This window comes from Dermochelys coriacea, chromosome 1 (genome assembly GCF_009764565.3).
Source record: "Dermochelys coriacea isolate rDerCor1 chromosome 1, rDerCor1.pri.v4, whole genome shotgun sequence".
NCBI lineage: Eukaryota > Metazoa > Chordata > Testudines > Dermochelyidae > Dermochelys > Dermochelys coriacea.
Genome location: NC_050068.2, coordinates 260,855,522 through 260,872,783, shown reverse-complemented (window position 1 = coordinate 260,872,783; position 17,262 = coordinate 260,855,522). Strand labels below are relative to the sequence as shown.

The window sequence follows — 17,262 nt, the reverse complement described above, 5'->3', positions numbered from 1 at the left end:
GTACCTTTCATCAAGATCTCTCAGAAGGCTTCAAGGGACATCCCTATTTACATAAACTGCTCCACATTCCCCTCCACCCGCCTAACTCAGAGGGGAATGAAAAGCCTCTAGCAACTCGACCTCTGTGTTATACCGCTATCTCTTTTAGTACAAATAAATTAATGAAAAGTCAATGGCTGAGTCCTGCTAAGTTGAGGATGCCATCAGTGTAATGGGAAATTTACTTCCACACTTATTCAAGGTTCTTCCCCCTGTGTTGGTGATCACTCGTGTATGACTGCAGAGACAGGCTGTGGTGGAGTCAAAAAACGGCTCTGGTCACCTGTCCCCCATATTCCTCTTCCTCATCCACCTCCTCATTCTCACTGTTTACAGCAGAGGCCTGTTACCTAGGCTCCTCAGAGGTATTGACTGTGGTGTGTGTTGGTGGTGGGCTCTCCTCCAAGTATGGCATGCATCTTTGTAAAAGTGTCTGCCTGCGGCTTGGCACCGAATTGATTTTTGATCTTCCTGGCCTTCTGGTATGCCTGCTGCAGTTCCTTGGCTTTCACATAGCAGTGCTGCTGGTCCCTGTCATACACCTTCTCCTGAATCCCCTGAGCAATCTGCTCATAGATGTCAATGTTTCTACGGCTGGTTCGAAGCTGTTCCTGCACAGCCTCTTCTCCCCATAGGCTTAGGCGTTCCAATATCTCCTGTCTGCTCCAGGCAGGAACGCATCTGGAACATGAATCCAGCATGGTCAGCTAGGCAGTTGAGTACAGCCACGAAGAGCAGATACTGATGTGCTCACCAAGCAACCAGAAAAGGGCATTTTAAAAATTTGCAAGGGTTTTTAAAGGAAGGGAGGAAGCTTTTGGTATGTGTACACCCTGGGCAGTGGAGTTAATGATTTTGACCAGAGTGGTCAATGTTGGGCATTGTGGGACAGCTGGTGGAGGACTGTTAGGGTTAACATAGGTAACAGTGTCTACACTGCATTGACCATGAATCTGTGCTGTCAGGGAGCTGGTATTGTTATGTTGGCTTAATGGAGCCCTTACATAAGTGGGAGACAAATTTTAAATGTAGACATATGCACAAGTAGGTCGTTGGAAGTTGTCTTATGTCGACTTAAAATTGTGGTGTAGACCAGGCCATAGACTTAAAGCTGGGCTCTCTTCTTTTTCTGTCCTGTTGCCCTAATGTTTTTTTTAATGTGACGTTCGCTCTCTCGTTGGAGTCTAGTGAACTATTCCTGTCAGTATAATGATTCCCAGCTGTTGCTTTAGTCCTAGCTATTTTCATACTAGGAATGGAGGAGGAGAGGGAAGGAAGACTTGTTTACTAACTGTGATCTAGTTGAGCTCTCAAAGTCTAGCATGAAACCCTCTTAGCAGGAAGTAACACTAAAATGAAAGGATGGTAGGGCTCCCACATGTAAGAGAGAGGCAGGGGAAGCAGATACGTATACAAAATGACAGAATAGAATGGATGTGGTGCATTCTGTGCAAGCATCGATAGTATATATCAAAACAACCTTTGTATTAGTAATGATACCATGTAAAATTTACAGTAGAAATGTCCCCACCTATCAACTGAATCTCCTTCACAGTTTAATCAAGAAAATTCACCAGGGTTGAAGAGGCTGGGAAAGTGATCCCTGGCAAACCATTTGTGTGGCTCTGCATTTATTTGCTGTCTAAAAATATATTTAGTGTGTATATATATATATACTTCTAAATTGCAGATAACTAACTGCCTGATGCTTCAGACAGCCTGGTAAGTGCTGAAAAGTTGGAGCTCTTCATATATAACACATTTTGATACTCTGACGCTCTGCCTGCACTGCATAGAGACGCTACTTTTCTAGTGAAACATGCTTCAGCACAGTTCTTGCTAGAAGATTCTACCATGGTTTCCCTGTCCAGCATAGCTAGGTGCCAAAGAGGGTCAATAGTCTCTGCTTATAATGTCTTCAAAGCCAGCTCACAGACTGTTTGTTTGCATAAATCTAATCTCTGTATTTATACTGTGGTGTAAGATGTCTGTCATTTCCTTCACCCCAAGTTATTTGGTGTTCTCATATGTTTTAAGTCATTGATCGATGTTAAAGAAATACATGCCAAAAATAAGTGACCTGCTCAGAAAACTCCATCTATTCAGCTTTCTCTGAGCATTGAATTACTGATCCTGTCATCTGCTACACCAATAAATTTCAGTTCAAAATGTCAAAGCAGTACTTCTCTTGGCAAGAGCAATCTCTCTGCCAACCTGTAATAAAGAATGGGAGGTGGAACAGGCATAACTAATCTGTGGGATAAAGACTCTGTTCCCGATGCCCTCTTTCTGATAGGGGATAGTGGGTGGATGCCATGTTAACTTGTTAGGGTACCATGAACCAGACTTCCAGTTTCCCCTTTCTTTACTAAGACCAATGGAAAATGAGATAGACAGACAATATTCATTCCCTGTGGGGGAGTATCTCTAGCTCAGCTGTAGTAGAAAATAGCTCTGTTCACACCAAGAACAGAACTGTGCTAGTTACAAATGTGTTTAAATGAGGTGGTTGCTAGCAAAGACAGTAACATTTTCTCTGACTGTTGTGTGCAGGGATTTTTTTCTGATAAAAATCATACCAATCAAACTGTTAGAAACCTACAGGCCTGTCTGCACAAACCATAAAACAGAAGTTAACAATCATACTTAACCATGGTTTTATTGTCCATATAATGCAATAGGTGCCTTTACAAGGGAATATAATGGTGAGCTCCCTGATCTGCCATTTTGAAGTCTAAAACGGGACCAAACACTTAACGCACGGTCAACTGACTTGAAGGTATAGGGAGGAAGTGTTAACAACAAGAGGGGATGGAGCCCTCTTGGGGCATAGCTTTCCTCCAAGGGTGAGGTGAAAACTGGTGGCATTATAGCTTTCTGGATAGTCTTTCATTTATCTCCTCAAACCTTTTTTTTAATAAAATCCTTCAAGTTTAATAACTCAAAAGGATGATGTTTTTCATGAGTTAGGGTTTGTGGAAGAGTTTAAACTGAAGTGGCCAGAGTGGATTCTTGCATTGGACAGGGACAAAATGTGGACAGGGATGTGGACAAAATGTGGACAGGGACAAAATGCTTACTGAAAGGTGAACTGTCAGGCTGATGGGAGCTTACCAGTGGAGTTCCTCAGGGATCGGACTTGGGACCAATCTTTTTAAACATTTTTATTAATGACCTTGGCACAAAAAGAGGGAGCACGCTAATAACATTTTTGGATGACACAAAGTTGGGAGGCATTGCCATTATGGAGGAGGACTGGAATATCACACAAGAAGATCTGGATGACCTTGTAAACTGGAGTAATAGGAATGGGATGAAATTTAATAGTACAAAGGATAAGGCCATGCATTTCGAGACTAATAACAAGAATTTTTGCTATAAGCTGGGGATGATTCAGTTAGAAGTGACAAAGGATGAGAAAGACCTGGGTGTATTGATTGATCATAGGATGACTGAGCCACCAATGTAATTCGAACATGAAAAAAGCTAATGCAGTCCTAGGATGCAACAGGTGAGATATTTCCAGTACAGCCTGGAAAGTGTTAGTAACCATTATACAAAGCACTCGTGAGACCTCATCTGGAATACTGTGTTCAATTCTAGTCTCCCATGTTTAAGAAAGATGAATTCAAACTGGAACAGATGCAGAGAAGGGCTACTAGGATGATTCAAGGAATGGAGAACCTACCTTAGGAGAAAGAACAGGAGTACTTGTGGCACCTTGGAGACTAACAAATTTTTTGAGCATACTCTTTCGTGGGCTACAGCCCAAAATGGGCTGTATCCCACGAAAGCGTATGCTCAAATAAATTTGTTAGTCTCTAAGGTGCCACAAGTACTCCTGTTCTTTTTGTGGATACAGACAAACATGGCTGTTACTGGCTGCTACTCTGATACCTTAGGAGAGGAGACTCAGCTTGGCTTATTTAGCCTAACCAAAGGAAGGCTGAGGGGAGATATGGTTGGTTTCTCTAAATACATCAGAGGGATAAATACAGGGAGAGAGAGGAGTTTAAGTTAAGCGCCAGTGTTGACACAAAGACAAATAGATAAAGTGGCCATCAATAAGTTTAGGCTTGAAATTAAATGAAGGTTTCTAATGTCAGAGGAGTGACATTCTGAAACAGGCTTCTAAGGGGAGCAGTGAGGGCAAAAAACCTAACTGGCTTCAAGACTGAACTTATGAAGCCCTGCTCTCCCCCCCACCCTCTGCAGCCTCAGCTCGCTGTGCCACCAGCAATCTGGGCAGAGGGGCTGCGAGCTCCTGCCGGGCAATGCGGTTGCATGGCTGGCTCTGGCTGGGCGGCACGGCTGCTAGTCCTGATGCTCTGAGCTGCATGGTAATGGGGTGGGGGAGTTGGATAAGGGGCAAGGACTCCCAGGGGGCAGTCAGGGGACAGGGAGCAGAGGGCGGTTGGATAGGCGTGGGAGTCCCGGGAGGCCTGTTGGGGCTGGGATGTGGATAGGAGTTGGGACAGGAACAGGAGGGATTGGATAGGGGGTGGGGTCCTGGGGGGCGGTTGGGGGGGTTCCCAGGAGGGGGTGGTCAGGGGACAAGGAGCAGGGGGAGTTGGATGGGTTGGAGGTTCTGAGGGGGGCAGTCAGGGGGCAGGAAGTGGGAGGGGCGGATAGGGGGTGGGGGCCAGGCTGTTTGGGAGCTCCAATGTGGCCCTCAGGCCAAGAAGTTTGCAAACCCCTGGACTAGATGATCATGATGGTCCCTTCTTATCTTAGTCTTTGAGTCTAAAGATCTCTCTCTATGGTTTGCATCTCTACTGGCTAGTCGTACTATTAGAACTCAGATTATTCACAGTTGAAGGGTCATCCACATTCCATATATGGACATATTAATGAACTAGTTCCGATGTGCTCACCTGACAACGATACATCTACTATTCATTAACACATGCATTCAGCAGCTTTTCCTGGCCTAACGTCTTATGTTACACAACCCTGCTGTTGTGTGGGAAGTGAGTGACGCTGATTGGCTGACCACCTTTTAAAGGAGGAGACCCAGTTTCAGCTCTCTCTGCATGAAGTTTGCCCTAACTTTACAATGCCAATATGATGCTTGCATGGGGCTAATCTCTCTCTGGACAAAATAATTAGTATAACTTCGTAAAGTCTGGCTACAAACGGAGTACTGTTCCTTGGCTGTTTGTCATTGGAAAGCCCACAGTAGATGCTGGAAGGGTGCTTAAAAATACACACTTCTACTGTACCATTTGATCACCATTACAAACAGCATTCAAGGACCTATACTACCCAGCCCCATCTGTGTATCTGATCTTGTCGCCTTTTAACTCTGCATCCCCTTGTGTCCCCACTGTGTCCCTCTGTTTCACAAATGATCCCAGGCTTCATGCTTCCTTTCTTCACTTCTCTCACTCCCAAGTCTCCATGTCTCCTCCTGTGCTGCTCCTGTGCACCAACATCCTTCCAAAACCTATTTGCCAAGCCATCTCCCTCACCTCATCCAAATCCCTCTTAAACCTATGTTTGCCATCTTGCCTGAGGGCAGTATGGAACTAAAAAACAAAACAAAACTCCCAAGTGAATGGAACTCTTGTGCCTCTCTGAGTAACCATGTGAGTGTATTGTTGCTGATGTCTTTTGTTGATCCTCGCTTTTGTGTTATGTAGATTGTAAGCTTTTTAGAGCAGGGACCTTGTCTGTACTTGATCTGTAGTCATGCAGGCCATTGTGAATTGCTGAGTTTGGTTTGCTGATGTTAATAAAATTCTGGCATCACAGGTTGTTGGGTTTTTTTAATTATGGATCAATGCCCTGTTGTACTTTGCACTGTACAAACAAACAAACCAGTCCCTGCCACAGAGAGCGCTCATCCTAGGATATAGACTGTGTGTACCGGAGGACATGGTAATAGTTAGTAGACTTTTCAAGAATTCCAGGTTGAACACGATGGGATGAATAGGATACTTTTACCCATCACACATCAGGGAAGTTGATATGCTTGTTGTGTATATGGTGAATTTGGGGGATCCATCCTGTCTACTGCTGCTCTGTGTGGGGAGCCTCATTACTCCTGTGACAGAGATGCATGCTTCAGATCATGTCACATGGTGATGAGCATGATTTAAAAACTTAGAACTTTTTCTTGAGCAGAAGCTGAATGGTGGTGGAATTTGCTTTTGGGAGACTGTAAGAAAGGTGGTGGTCTACTGCAGCACAACAGCAGTGACCTTTAAACCTCTGAAGTGATGGCTGCAGGCCGTGTGCTCCACAACCTCCGGAAAAGCAATGAGGAAAGTTAGCTCACAGCCAGGATGAACAGTGCAGGGTAATTCCCTTCATGCAGTCTGAAGTTTTCCTTCTGTGATAGGACGGGGCTATAGGATGGCAGCCAGAGGCGGAAGTGCCAATGAGATGAGGAATCCCTGTGTCATTAATTTGCCTGTATATGTGGATGTTTAGAGGAGGACAAAACTGTCTTTGTCAGAGATCTTATGAAACAATGGTCAGTGCAGCTAATCAAACAGACATTACCTAGAAATGAAAGCCTATAGCCAGCTAATTTAAAGGCACTGAGATGTGATTTCTAAAAGCTGATTTCTTCATCCCTAAACATTGTCATTTTATGCTTGTATCCACATACAGTAAAACCTCAATTAAACACCAGAGTTACGAACTGACAGGTGAACCATACACCTCATTTGGAACCGGAAATATGCAATCAGGCGGCAGCAGCAGAAACAAGAAAAAATAAAGGGAAAGCAGTATTTTTCTTCTGCATAGTAAAGTTTCAAAGCTGTATTAAGTCAATGTTCAGTTGTAAACTTTTGAAAGAACAGCCACAATGTTTTGTTCAGAGTTATGAAAAGCCTCCATTCCCCAGGTGTTCATAATTCTGAGGTTCTACTGTACTTAGAAGCACTCAGTTACAACTTTTCTACCACCTGCTACAACCAATTTCCTCTAAGTCGCACATGATTCTAACTCACCATCTTACGCGTTCGTCTGACGTGGATTGTCTTGGGGAATTTCTTTGCAGGTTCTTCTTCCAAAGGTTGTACAAGGTAACATTAGTCCCACCCTGTGTGGCTCTTCATGGAGGCATATAGATACTCATTGCTCAATGCAGACAGCAACACAAGCTGCTGTGGGGGGCCTATCAGTGGAAGTTGCCTTCTGCTGTGTGAGGTCAATTTCTTTAGCTGGAGGAGGATGAAAACTGTTGTGTTCAAAGAAGTTTGTAGCAATAGAAATATAGACATCAACGAATAGGCTGTTTGTAGTCATGTGACCTTGCTGTGTCATTTTTCTTAGGCCTTGTTTCTAGATAGCTTTTTACCTGACACCTTAGTGGACTCGGAACATCAGTAAGGTTCCACAGATTCAGTTCATACATACTTTTCACCTAACCCCTATTTTGAGATTATATATGATTTCATGTGGCATAGGGATTCTAATCCAAATCAGTGTAGTGATTTGAAAGCAACTGTATTTCAATTGACAGGATTTTTGCAGATGTCTCCATGTTTCTTATCCTGCAAAGCATATGAGATTAATTTATGGGATTGCATTTGGGAATGCTGGTTACGGTCCCAGTGAGTGTTAAAATTGTTGATTGTTACCCATACCAAAACTAGAATACATAGAGTAGATTACCATGGGATCAATCAAGGATCAAATCAATCAATCAATCAATCAAGGATCAATCAAGGAAGATCCCTTTGGTTCATAAGAGTTAAAATATTTTTTTAAAAGGCAAAATTTAATTTTAAAGGGCAAAGGCTAGTAATAGAAATGAAAATGGAAAATGTTAATATTTATTTTTAAACACTGAAAATGTTAACTATATAACAAAAATAGCAAAAATTTAAATTAATTTGAAGTAGATTTAAAAAAAAGCAAGTGTTTAAACCAAACACACCCTGAATCTCCTAGGGTTAATTTTAAACCAACATTGAAAAGAACTGTGGTTAAATAGAATAAAAATTATATACAGAAATTAGGCATTTAAAAAAATTAGTCAAGGGCAACATTTGGGTTTTGCTGTTACAGGTCCCAATACCATGAGCAGTTGCATACATGCTTAGCTTTATGCGTGTGAGTAGTTCCCCTGACATCAATGGGACTACTCATGTATGCAAAATTAGACACACAAAACTATTTTTGGAATTGGAAACTTGGGTTGTAAACTTGTCAGACAGATAGTGCCTTCTTTATGTGTGTGTATGTACAGCACTTAGCATAATTGCCCAGTATCTATATTTCACTTCCACTATAGTGCACACATCAATCAGTCTTAATTATTCCAAATTTTACTTTAAGGATGGACCTTTTGTGTGCCAGGTATTGACTGACTGGTCCCCTCTGGATCAACTGAACAAAAATTTTGGAACTCTTCCAGTCTCAAAAATGAGCGAGTTCTTTAGGACAAAACCATCCACATAAAACGTCAGGCATGTTTTAAGATCATAACTTCATGACTCCTGCCTGCTAATACAGCTATCTGTCACGAGACATCAGTGACCTTGGATGACCCCGAAGCATTATATTTTGAGAGCCACAACTGCAGCAACTTTGAGGAGGGGTATTTTATCAAGAAATGAGCAGCATCCCCTGAATAACAAAATAGGCTTTGCTATATTTCTGATACTTTAGGGAGGTTGTCTGATGTATCAGCTCATATTTGTGATCATAAGGACCATCTCCCGTCCTATTTGTATTTGCATCCCTGCAGCAAGCGCAGCAATTGCTTGTGTGGAAAAGGAGCATTGGGGAAGTGCGTGTGTATATTTAGCTGTCTATAGTAATTGCTTTGTCCTCTGAAAACAGTTACTCATACTGTCTACTTTTGCTCTTCATTTTGTCTGTACTCCCATATGTAGATTTTTCTCTCCTCGTTTTCTTGTTGCCCAGTCTCCCCCCCATCCCCCTTTATATGTTGCCAGACACCTGGTCCTCTTCTCTCCTGCTATCTAAGGGCATGTCTACACTACTGGCCGGATCGACGGGCAGCAGGGGTTGATTTTATCGTGTCTAGTATAGACTTGATAAATTGACCGCCGATCACTCTAGTGTCTACTCTAGTACTCCACCTCAGTGAGAAGCGCAAGGGGAATCGACGGGCGAGCATCTCCCGTCTACACAGCGCAGTGAAGACACCGCAGTAAGTATATCTAAATACGTCGACTTCAGCTACGTTATTCACATAGCTGAAGTTGCTTAATTTAGATCGATCTCTCCCCGTAGTGCAGACCAGCCCTTAGATGTTTCTCTCCTGTTTTCTCCCTTCCTCCTCTTCCTCTTGTATATTTGAAATGCCAAATACTGCAGAAGTAGCTAGACTGGTGGCTCCTTGGTTTCTAACTGCTTTGCAGGTTTCTTCTGTCGGAGAGCCTGGAGGCTTGTAGAAGCAGCTGGAAAAGAGGAAAGCCAGTAGCATGTGATCATCCAGGCTTCCATGAACCACAGTTTTGGACCTGCTGCTTTGAGGATGAGGATCTGAGCTGATATGTGCTAAGAAATGCTCTGGTTACCTTGTTTTTCATAGGCCTGGTCTACATTACAAAGTTGGGTCTATGTAAGTCACACTGCATCAATCTATTTGTGCATGTGTCTACACTTTAAATCTGTCTCTGGCTGACACAAGTGCCCAGTTATGGCGGTGCAGTAAAACCACCTCTCCTATGGTGGTGAGCCATGATCGACCTGTTGCCGTCAATGTAGTGCAAGTGTACACCATACAGGACTTGTGTTGGCCCTAACAGTCCTCCAGCAGCTGTCCCACAATCCCCCATGTCCTGTGACAGTAACCACTCTGGTTATTGTGAACACCACTGCCCAGGGATGTCCGACCAGAAGCTACCTCCCTCTCCCCTTAAAAACACCCTGTGTAACTTTGAAATGCCTCTTCCTGATTGCCCAGCTCAGTGAGCACACCTAGCAACTTTCTCTTGTTGTGTGCAGCTGCCCAGGCCAGCTCCACTACATGTGCTCCTGCCTGCAGTAGACAGGAGGTTATTGGATCTCCTGGGCCTGTGGGGAAAAAGAGGCTGTGCACTTACAGCTACAGACCAGCCATAGAAGCATGGAAGTCTACAAAAAGATTACGTGGGGAATACAGGCAAAGGGTTACAACAGTGATCATCATAAGTACTGCATGAAAGAAGAAACTATGCCAGGCATACCAATCAAACTAGTGCTGAGATGTGGACCTGCTGTACTTGGTGGAGACCGTACCAGCATCCCACCAACCACTGTAGATGCCTTGGAGGAGTCAGTGCCAGAGATGCATGCTATGAACAGCGAGGAGGAGGAGATGGGTGGGGAGTGAAGGGGATGGCAGGGTGTACAGCTGTGTGCTAAGCCAGGATCTGTTTAAGACTCTTATCACACTGTAACTTGTCCTGCCAGCTGAGCATGGACAAGTTTGACGAATAGGAAGGGACGTCCTTGGGTCCTTGTGTACATGCATTTTCCCTTACAAAGTGTAAATTAAACGGTGATCCTGAGCCCAGCCCCAAGTTAACCAGACACAGGTATTGACTTTTCATTGCTTTACTTGTAAGAGAAGAGGTAGCAGAACAAGAAATGGAGGTAGAGTTGGTATCTATTTTTCATTCCGCTGTGGGGTTAGGTAGGAAAAAGAAGAAAAGCCCTTTTGGAGCAGTTTGTTTATATACATGGGGATGTCACTTGAATCTTCCTGAGATCTCAGCAAAACTGAAATCCTCTCCTGAAGGCTTTGAGGAAGACAGCCTTATTTCTTCCTCTGTAGTAGGACACTTTCCCACATCATTCCATGAGGAGTTTGGTTGACACTATTACAATAAACAGGCTAGCAACTTACGGGCCAAGGTGACTTTTGGACTCCAGTAGTAGCTGAGCTCTGTGCCTTTGTTACCTGTGGGAGTGAGATGTCCGCTAATATCACCACTGCCTGTGGAAAACAGTGCCAGTGTTCAGTGCCATTGCCCTATACTCAGGCCCATGGAATAGGGACCAAAATTTTATTGTTTCATGCATCTGACATGACTTCTTCCCTCTCCTCCTCCTGTTCCTGGTGGACCATATTCACCAGGACTGGGGCAGGAGAGCAGTGCTAGGAAGAGGCACTCCAAAGCCAAAGTGTCAATAAGCATATTAAATGTTTTTACGGGAATAAGGGAAGGGAGTTTTGAAACTCTTTCCCTTTCCGCTGTGATTATAAATCCAGTGGTACATTTGTCTGTTTTTATCAGCAGCTGCTGCTGTTTTGGCCTAGAGGGGTATCTCAAATACCCGCAGAATACCTGATCCTGATGGAGGATAAAGAAGAGAACATGGGAGGCCATGTTCAGCAAGATTCTGCAAGCCAGGGCTGCAACAGAGTGCAAACAAAAGCCTAGGGGCCTGACACGGCAGACAGCAGAAAGGTCCAGGAAAAGGAGAGAGACATGCATCAGGACATAATGGATCTTCTCAAGCAGCAAACTCAAATGTTGCAGACCTGGTTGATCTACAGGTCCAAAAATCCTGGACTTAAGTCCTTGGAGAATTCCATGGTATCAGCTCTCTACGCCACTCAGTACACCACATGGCACCATGGGCCGCATCCTTACCCCACCTCTCCATGTGAGGGGACAGACAGCAAGGAAGACCACAGCTTCACATACCACCGAGCTGTGAGAGCCCTGCTTGGTGTATATGTAGCCAAAATGGACTACATATGTGCACAGAAATGTTAGCTACCTTTCCAATTTTAAAGGTCCATTCTGTTTATTTACGTTAAAAGTTTATATTGCATTGACTGTTTTTTGCACATTGTTTCTCTTCACTGCTTTTGCCACTCAATTTCTGATTTTTGAAAACACATATTGCAGAATGCATTGCAGTACTCAAAGCACCCAGTATTCATAAATGAACAGCATTGCAGAACTTAGCTTCAGTAAAAGACAATATTTATAAATGTACAGCAAGTTCCACATAATTCAAAGCTTCAGTAAAACACAGTCATAATTATAAATAATAGCAAGCACTCACATTTCCGAGGGTCACGGTCCTGCATAGCTGGAGATGATTAAATGCCCTACACACTTGCATGACAGCGGCCCCCACTGTGGATTTTCCCACTCCAAAATGATTTTGCACTGACTGGTAGCAATCGCTAGTCACTTCTCCACTGTTAACGCAGCTCTTACTGGGTGTCCCTGTGCTGAAGGCCTGTAGTGAGCTAGGCACGCACATCCAGGAATCTGGCTTTTTGCATCTGAAAGTTCTGCAGGCACTGCTCATCATCCCAAACTCGCATTATGATGTGATCCCATCAGTCAGTGCTCATTTCTTGAGCCCGGAGGTAGCACTCCAGCATCCCAAGCTGCTCCAGGAGCACCACCAACTACCTTCAGGTTTTTTCACTGTATCCCTCAGCATACTGTCCTAGAAGAAATTGTCATGTTGCGGTAGTCCTTGCAGGTCTGCGAATTCAGGAGGATCGTATGTCCTGTATTTGCAACTTTCATGAGAATAGTGCAGAGCTCTGCAGGTTCCATCCCTCTGATGTGTGACAACAAAAAGTGCTGCCGGAGTTTGTATGATATTAAATAAGAGACACAAATTATGGGACCTGAGTTGGCACTGTGGATGAAGAAAGTTGAACACTGGGAACTTGACCCCTAGCTCTCAGAGATCCCTGCATGACTCAATTCTACCCACAACACATTGTGAAAATTTCCCAAAAGGTGTTGCACCAGATGGCAGTGTGTGGCACACTGGGATATCTATCCATGGTGCACTGCATTTTGCATTGACACAAATGCCCCTGGTGAGTGTGCGCAACACTGACCCAAGCTGCCAGGTATATACGCACGCACATGATATACTAACTTAGGTGGCTGTGCACCAACGTAACTTGCGTCAACCGAAGTTTGTAGTGTAGACATGACTATAGGATGCATCTTCAGCCAAACCAGTCTCTTTGCTAAAAGCGGTCTTCCCTTTTATAGGGCGGGGAATGGGGGGGATCTCAAATACATTTTTAAAAATCAGAAACCTGAAAAACTTTTTTTTTCCCTTTTGAAAAACCGCTGGCTTATGGTTTCTAACCTGGCCCTAGATTGTCCCCTGCCATGGAAAAACCAAGTAAAGGAGCCCAGGAAAGGAACTCTGAGGAGCAGCTTGTGGAATTTTTCCAGAGTATTCAAGGTTGGGGGTGGGAAGGGTTTGGAATGAGGTTGTGGTTCAAATCCCAAGCTCTATCGATCCCTTGGAGGCGAGGACTCTTTGCATAAAGACCCTGATGTCTCCTTCCAGGTGGCTTTGCTCCAGTGCTGCTGTGCTACCGAGGCTTCCCCTGGCTGTAGGTTCCCTGGGTATTTCTCCTGTTTGGCCATGTGTGTCAGTGATCTTCCATGTATGTTGGATGAGCAGAGCTGTGGGAGGTGGCATAGCAGTAATGGGAGGAGTGCCTGTCCTCCCACTTGCACTGGGGCTGAACATGCTGATTTCCACAGTGCTGGCTGGCAAGAAATAAACTTTTATCATTCACAAGGAACCACTGGTGATCTAAGTTCTGTTTCTTGATGGGTTCTTGCTTTGTAGGCCTTTTCTCTGGACAAAGGGAAGCGGCTCACAATCCAGTTTCTCCCAACACTTCTGCAATGAGAGAAACCCATGACATGAATATAAATAAGGGTGACTCACCTCTGGTATGAAAAGTTCCTCCTCCTAATGATTTTACAGACTAACACAACAAATTTTGCCATATTGCCTTAGTGTGGTTGCTAAGGAAGAGATGAGGAAACCACTTGCATTTTAACAGCAGCTGTTGCTGCCATACTGAAAAAAGCGGTAGTGAAATGTATGATGGTCTCAAATAGTAAAGAGAGGTGAGCTCCTGTGTTACCGGTTCTTTGCTCAGGCTCATTACAGGCCACTCTTTTTCAGTTTACATGTGTATGGAGGGTGAGTATGTGGACACTGTTCACAACTATAGCAATGGAAAGCTGCAAATGCTGAGTGTCGACAGTGTGATCAGTCTGCTTCCTGCTTTCCCCACATGGATATATGAATTAATGGAGGCCCCGTTCCCCAGATAGAAAACTCAGCCATTTAATCCCTTCAGTTCAGTTGTCATTTACAGTCTGCTTCCCTTAAATGCTTATCAATTAACTGCACAATTAGCTGAGGTGCATAGCCAATGTGCATCCTGGATCAGCTATTAGTGGATTAAAGTGCTGTTATGCTCAGAAAAGTCACTTTGAAAAAAACACACTGTTCAGTTTTCATGGCAAATGATTTTTTCCCCCTAACCCCTGCTACGGAAAACTCACTTGGGATCTGAGGCCCTGTCTACTCTACGAGAAAAACTTGTACTGGAAAAAAAAATTTAAATTGACTACTTCAGTATTAGGCAGTAACCGAACAGTGAGCATTGTTTTCAAAATCATTTTGCCCACAGTGTCTCTACTCATATTGGGGCAACACCTGCTAGTTGTAAGCATTTTAAAAATGGTTTTTTAGCATTTTTTTTTAATGTAAACAAAACCTTTGGATAAGGTTGAACTCTGCCCCTGCTGTCTTCACCATCCATAAAGATTCTGTAACTGGAACTTACCAGACTAGGCTGATGCGTGAGTCAAAATCATATTAGTCTCTGTGACTGACTAAATGGCCAATGTTGATATTGTGGGTCCCAGGCCTTTCTTGGCAGGGGGGCTAGGATGCCATCCCTTTCCCCTGCTCTTGGGGAGCTGAGGGTCCCGCTACTGGCCCAGGAAGGTGGTAGAGGAGGGTAGCAGGGAAGGGGTCTGGGTTTTCTCCTTACTCTGAGCCCCAGCACCTCTCAACCCTTGTGGGTTTCTTCCCCCTTGGGTAGGGTTATCCTTGGTCCTTAACGCTGCGGGAGGGAGTTTCCAGCCACTCCCTCCAAACTCATCAGCCACACACCTCCAAACTCCAATCCTCTCTCCTTCCTCGCTTCACCTGTCTGCCTGAAGAAGAAGTTTTTTATTAGGTTCCTTTTCAGGACCTTAATTGGCTACTGGTGCTCCAATTAACCTGTAATAACTTTCCCTAGTCTACAGGGAACCATGCCTTAATTAGCCTAGGACTTATGTCTGCCCACTTCCCAGCACCCAATAAGACCACTCTCCCACTGCTCCCTAGCCCTGCTGTATCACAGTCTCCTTCGGTTACAGCAGTTTTGGCACTCCAGGGCTAATAGGAGTCAAAATTTAGCGTTTATAAACAGGTGTAACTTAAAGCTCCACAAGGAGCAGATGCCTGGAGTAAGAAGGCAACTTTTTTAGACTACATCTGCATTTTAAAGAATAAATTCAGCCCTATATTAAGAGGGTGCAAGCAACATCCATTGAAGTGAATGAGTTGCATCCATTTATTCATAGAATATCAGGGTTGAAAGGGACCTCAGGAGGTCATCTAGTCCAACCCCCTGCTCAAAGCAGGACCAATCCCCAATTTTTGCCCCGATCCCTAAATGGCCCCCTCAAGGATTGAACTTACACCCCTGGGTTTAGCATGCCAATGCTCAAACCACCGAGCTATCCCTCCCCCCAAAGGCTGACTTTGGCATTGAGTGCATAACTAGAGTGACTTACTGTATAATACATATGAAATTCAAAGGCAAATTGTCATCTTAATATTAGAATTATTCCAGGCGAGTGAGTGGTAAGAGTATGCAGCTGACGTCACCTTTCAGATCATTGTTCACTTAGCACCCTGATTTTTATCAGTCAGTTGCTAACTCCAGTAGTTTCAGTTAATTAGAGCAATAGGCTTAAGTATAAAAACAGTAACAAATGTAGTTAAATAAAATTATTTATGCTGTTAGAGACTGTGTTCATGTGTTATACAATGAACTTGGTCATATACATGTCCTTGGTGTAGTCCGATGGGTGTATGTAGAGGGTACTGCTTTTTTCACTTTTATAAAATGTGTTAGCAAAATACTCATTGCTGCAATTTGTGCCCTGATACCAGATCACCTTAGACTGTGATTTTTAAAGAAACTCTCAAATTAATCAGAATCAAATCAGGTCAGTGCTTTGACCCTATCACATTTCCAGGAAAAACTTACAATTCTACATGAATTGAGGTGCTGAGTTAGGTGATGCTTTCCATATGAGTACATACTGCATTAACGTGTCATCATGATGTTAGAGGATACTGTGCTGTTGGAGTTACTGACTTGCAGATCCGATGTCAGTGGTATTGAGCACCTGTAGTCATTAAAGGTCCCAGGTTACTTTTTTCAAGAGTAAGGTAGTTAAGAGAAGACTTAACATTGTAAGTAATTAAAACTGAATGTTAAACTTCTAACTTCCTTTTCACTATTTATACTTTGCACTCTTCTTAGCTTTGACAATAAAAATAGACTAATTTCTTCACTTTTTTTTGTTTCGTGCTAATGTCTCTTTCTAGCTATCTTTCCCAATAAACCCTTGCAAGGGAAAGTTTTTAAATCCAAACTGTTTTGATTGAAATTGTACAAAATCATGAAATTGTTTCTATTTACGTTAGGTTCTGGAAATTTAACGTGCAACACACACCCCTTCCACAGCCCAACATGTGCTTGCACAATTCTTTGTCTAAATGATGTGACAGTGTCCTTTTAATGTCAATATCCTGACCAAATTCCAATTTGGGTGATTACCTTCTGCGTACCCTGTTCCTCCATATAGTTTCAATTGGCTACAAAACTTTTCTTCACTTCCTGTTCTAAACTGTTGTTTGTGCTATTTAAATAATTTCATCTTAGTGCTGGTCCCTCTGGGTATTCACTCAGACTAAAAGACTCTTCAGTAGCAGAGTCCTTTGGTCCGTGTCTGTTTCCAACACCTCCTTGTGCTCTGCACTGAGTATATAAGGGGTGGCACAGACCAACTGACTCTCCAGTTCCTTTCTACCGCTCATGATCTAGGAGGGAACCCGTGTGTATTCATAGTCTTTCCAGCACTCGTGATTGAACTTCAGCTCAATTAATAGAGTTATAAATAGTTTATTTTAGATAATTAGTAGGGCTGTCGATTAATCTCAGACTAACTAAAAAAAAAGTAATCGCGATTAAAAAAATTAATCGCAGTTTTAATCGCACTGTTAAACAATAGAATACCAGTTGAAATTTATTAACTTTTTTTGGACTTTTTCTACATTTTTGAATATATTTATTTCAATTACAACACAGAATACAAAGTGTACAGTGCTCACTTTATATTATTATTTTTATTACAAATATTTCCACTGTAAAAATAATAA

General features: G+C 43.2%; 1 protein-coding gene across 12 annotated transcripts in view; it reads left to right on the top strand.

The window, feature by feature from the left end:
• Positions 1-17,262, top strand: part of MRTFA (myocardin related transcription factor A) — a 177,968-nt gene that overhangs the window by 95,580 nt on the left and 65,126 nt on the right. The gene's annotated exons all lie outside the window — the stretch shown is intronic.